This window comes from Chenopodium quinoa, unplaced genomic scaffold, assembly GCF_001683475.1.
Source record: "Chenopodium quinoa cultivar QQ74 unplaced genomic scaffold, ASM168347v1, whole genome shotgun sequence".
NCBI classification, from domain to species: domain Eukaryota; kingdom Viridiplantae; phylum Streptophyta; class Magnoliopsida; order Caryophyllales; family Amaranthaceae; genus Chenopodium; species Chenopodium quinoa.
The window spans coordinates 4,399,950-4,404,742 of NW_018744301.1; positions in this window are offsets into that span (position 1 = coordinate 4,399,950).

Here is a 4,793-nt window from a genome sequence, read left to right on the forward strand (position 1 = left end):
ATTGATGAACTTGGTGTTATACCCTCCATCAAGGGTCCAATAGACCTCCATTGTGACAACAATGGAGCTATTACTCAAGCTAGAGAGCCACGAGAACATCAGAAGGTCAAACATGTCAAGAGGCGACTTCACATGATTCGAGAATGGAAGACAGAGGGTGAAATCAGAATTTGCAAAGTGGGAACGGATGATAATGTAGCCGATCCACTTACTAAACCCAAGTAAAGCACAACAAACACATTGAGGCAATGGGAATTAAGCATGTCGCGAACTGGCTTTGATTTCCATATTATAGTGTTTTAATTAAATTTTGGACAATGTTAATGTAAAGCACTATGAAGAACCATTCAGTTTTGGAGTAATTAAAATTTTTCATGCAATTTAATTCACTTCGTCTCTATTTAATTGTGGTTTAGAATTAAATAATGAGTCCATTAGATTTTAATAAATATTCAAAATAGGGTATCAAGTCAATGGCTTGGATAAAGAAACACCTATTAAGTGAACATTGAATATTTTAATCGAAAATTATCCCTAATCAAGGTCATATTTTTTGTGGACGATTAATGACCATTAGAGATTAGTGTGTAGTATGATTTATAGCACCGTTTCTTGTGCTATGAGGATATAAATCATTTGCACATGTATTGGTTTAGAACCATACTGGATCGACCTATGAGAATACTTTAAGAGATTAAAAATCGTCATAAGTATTTTTCTCATTATTACTATCGGAACTCTTTTCCTTGACCATGAGTAGTGGAAGGTCTCTTGTTTGAGTACTAGTCCGCTTTGTTATCCGCCAAACGTCTACCGTAACTAGGGATTATAACGACAGATATCGAGCGGCTAGGTCCTCTTAGTAAGAGAAGCTACATTACAAGACTGGAAATGTCCCCCTACTAACAATAGGGAACATGTCTTGTTGTTTACACGGCCTCTCGAAGAGTGAGACTGTGAATATGCATGGCCGTGCTAAGATGGATTTTAGAAATCATCTGCTTATTGACAGTCAAATTCGGATTTCGAGAAACACTTTTGGACGTAACAGAGATGACGAGTAATCTTACTCTGTAGTTCATGAAGAGACATAGGAAAGGGGCTATACACTAAATACACACTTGTCCGGAAGGATAAGTGGGTGATTGAAAGGAATGGTGTCCTTCGAACAAGTGTATTATTTTAATAGCGGGTTCAGAATTATTAGAAAGCTAATATATTCAGTAAGGTCAAGTGATCGGAATGCCTAGGTGGAGGCCGTTCCGATCGGTAATATTAATATAATTAATATTAAAGCTTAATCTTGACTGAACCCTTCGGGTAACACCCAAGCAAAATATACGAACCGACTCGACGAATTAATTCGGAAGAAATTAATTCGTCGCCCGAGTGTTAAATATTTAGACATCGGTAAATCGAGCTTGGAGCGTTGAAACCGATCGTCGGAAGTCGAGTCAAAAATAATAAAAAGACGAGAGGCGCAAAATAATAAAAAATCGACCATATTCCCAAAATACCCCTAGCATCGGAATGCCCCGAGCATCCGAATTCTAGGGCAAAAATGTCCAAGCATAGGTGGCTAGCAAGCGCACCAAGCCGAGCCTAGCATGGCTGGCTAGGTGCGTGAAAGCACACCGTGCTAACAGCCACGCACAGTAGCAGCTAGCAGCCGTGTGAATGTGGTGCGTGCAGCAGCTAGCTGCCGCAAGCTAGGCGTGCTAGCAGCGCACACACTAGCAGCCATGCACAGCAGCAAGCCCGCACCAAGTGTGTGGCTAGCGCGCACAGCAGCAGCTCGCATCTTGGTGCGGGAATGGGCTCGAGCTGGGCTCGTGGCTGGGCCATAGGGACGGTCACTATGGGGAAGCTTGAGGAATATGGGAGCAAGTGGGTATGGACATGTGGCACAAGGAGAGTATTGAGTGGGAGCAAGTATGGTCCCCTACTCTCCATGTGGTCCTCACCAACCCATTTCACATGGTAATGCCACTTGTAGATTTATTATTAGTTTGCAATTTTAATTTAATTTATCTTTAAATTAATTTGTGGAATTTCATGATCCCACATTGATGGGATAGAAATTCCCACTCATACTTCCTCTATAAATACCAACCTTGGGATTTGGAGTAAAGTGCTTGAGTGGGAGTTAGAAAGAGCATTCCATATTTTGGAAAAACTCTTAAACTCCATTAACACTTGGGTTTTGGTCGGACCTTGCTAACTCCAAGGTAGCGGACCTAAAAAGTCATGTTCGTCCTTTGTGGGTGGATACCGTTGGAGGCACGACATTTGCGATGCTCAAAGCTTTTAAGTAAGAGCCCGTTTTTAGAGGGCGAAGCTCGCTTTAAGGGTATGATTCGTTCTTCCTTTTCTTGTGTTTATTTATTTATGCTTTATGGTTTTATTAATTACGAGTGGTTCCTTTGGTCGGGGTTGTTTCCGCGGTGAGTCGGACTCACCAAACCCCAACAGCCTAGACAAATGATCCGCTACATAGTTCTCCGCTCCATTTTTGTCCCTCATTTCTATGTGAAAATCTTGGAGAGAGAGAACCCAACGGATCAAGCGAGGCTTTGCTTCTTTCTTGGTCATGAGATACCGCACCGCGGTGTGATCCGTGTACACAATAACTTTTGAGCATATAAGATAGGACTGAAACTTATCGAATGCAAACACTACCGCTAACATCTCTTTCTCCGTTGTTGTGTTATTCTTTTGGGCCTCATCTAGAGTCCTACTTGCATAGTAAATGACACATGATTTTCCTTCTTTCTTTTGACCAAGAACGACACCTATTGCAAAGTCACTAGCATAGCACATTAGCTTAAAAAGGCAAAATACAATCCGGAGCTTGCACAACGAGAGAAGAAATGAGGGCTTCCTTGAGCTTACGAAACGCCTCAAGGAAAGCCTCATTGAAGCTAAAAACAACCTCTTTTTTGAGTAATTTGGTCAAAGGTTTGGCGATTGAAGAAAAATCTTTGATAAACCTCCGGTAAAAACTGGCATTCCCAAGAAAAGCTCGTACCCCCGTGATGGAAGTAGGAGGGGGCAACTTTTTAATCACCAAAAATTGGCCGGATAAACCTCAATGCCATTTTTTTAAACCTTATGGCCGAGGACAATGCCTTCCTCGACCATAAAATGGCACTTTTCCCTATTTAAAACCAAACTCGTCTCTTGACACCTTTTCAAAACTTTTTCAAGGTTAAAAAGACAAGTGTCAAAAAACGAGCCACTTACACTAAAATCATCCATGAAAACTTCAATTTCTTTTTCAAGCATCTCAAGGAAAATGGAAGTCATGCATCTTTGAAAAGTAGAGGCAGCATTGCATAATCCGAATGGCATTCTTCGGTATGCAAATGTCCAATATGGACATGTGAAAGTAGTTTTCTATTGATCACTTGGATGGATAGGGATTTGGAAAAATCCGGAGTACCCATCCGAGAAACAAAAGAAAGCATGGTTAGAAAGCCTTTGAAGCATTTGGTCCATGAAAGGGAGAGGAAAATGATCTTTCTTGGTGTTTTTGTTCAATCTCCTATAATCAATGCATCTTTTCCACCCGGTCACCGTCTGGGTGGAGATTTCCTCTCCCTTTTCATCCTTGATTATGGTCATTCCACCCTTCTTTTGAACTACATGAACCGGGCTAACCCGATTGCTATCGGAGATAGCATAGATGATGCCCGCCTCACGTAGTTTCAAAATTTCTTTCTTCACAACCTCTTGAAGGTTAGGGTTCAACCTTCTTTGAGGTTCAATGGAGATGGAATGATCATCTTCAAGATGAATACGATGCATGCATAAAAAAGGGATAATACCTTTGATATCATCAATGCTATAACCTATCACATCCCTATATTTTCTTAAAACATCAAGAAGTTTTTCCAAATTAAGACCATCTAGGTTGGCATTGACAATAATAGAGTATTTTCCCTCCTTATCAAGAAAAGCATATTTCAAAGAAGGGGGGAGGGGCTTGGGTTCTACCTTGGGAGGAGGCTTAGAACTCTCCTCCAATTACTCCTCCTTGGACTCAAGCTAGATCTCAACTTGTTGTTCAACTTCTTCCTTTGAGGATTCCTCCATTGCCATGACAAACTCTTTAGCCTCTTGAGAGTGGAACTCTTCTTTGCATGTAAGAGCTTCTATCATTGGATCTTGAGGCCTCATCACGACCCTCCCCAAGCGATCTAGCTCCTCATTCAAAACATCAACTCTATAGAAATTTTCAACCATGGGGGTCTTGAGCAACTTAGAAAACTCAAAGACAATCTTTTCATCGGCCACCTCACATGTGATGGTGTTGTTCTTGCAATTAATGACCGCCCCTAATGTTTTAAGAGCTTCACATCCCAAAATCAAAGGAGTGTTAACATCTTCCTCCATATCCGTCACTACAAAGTCACAAGGCACGTAGATGTGTCCCACTTGAATTGGAACATCCTCAAGCTCTCCACAATATAATTTCACCGACCGATCGACCAATTGAATTGTCTTCCTTGTAGGGATCATATGCATATTGAGTTTTTGAGCAATGGATAGAGGGATTAAACTAACACTTGCTCCAAGATCGGCTAAGGCGCCCCTAGCTTCCATGTTCCCAATTTTCACCGGCAAAGTGAAACTTCCCGGGTCTTTTTCCTTTTTGGGCATCTTATATTGGACAAGAGCACTCACTTGATGTGGAAGGGTGATAAGCTCATCATTGAGATTCTTCTTGTTGGTGAGAATATCTTTGAGGAACTTGGAGTAAAATGGCATTTGTGTCACAACTTCAAGAAAAG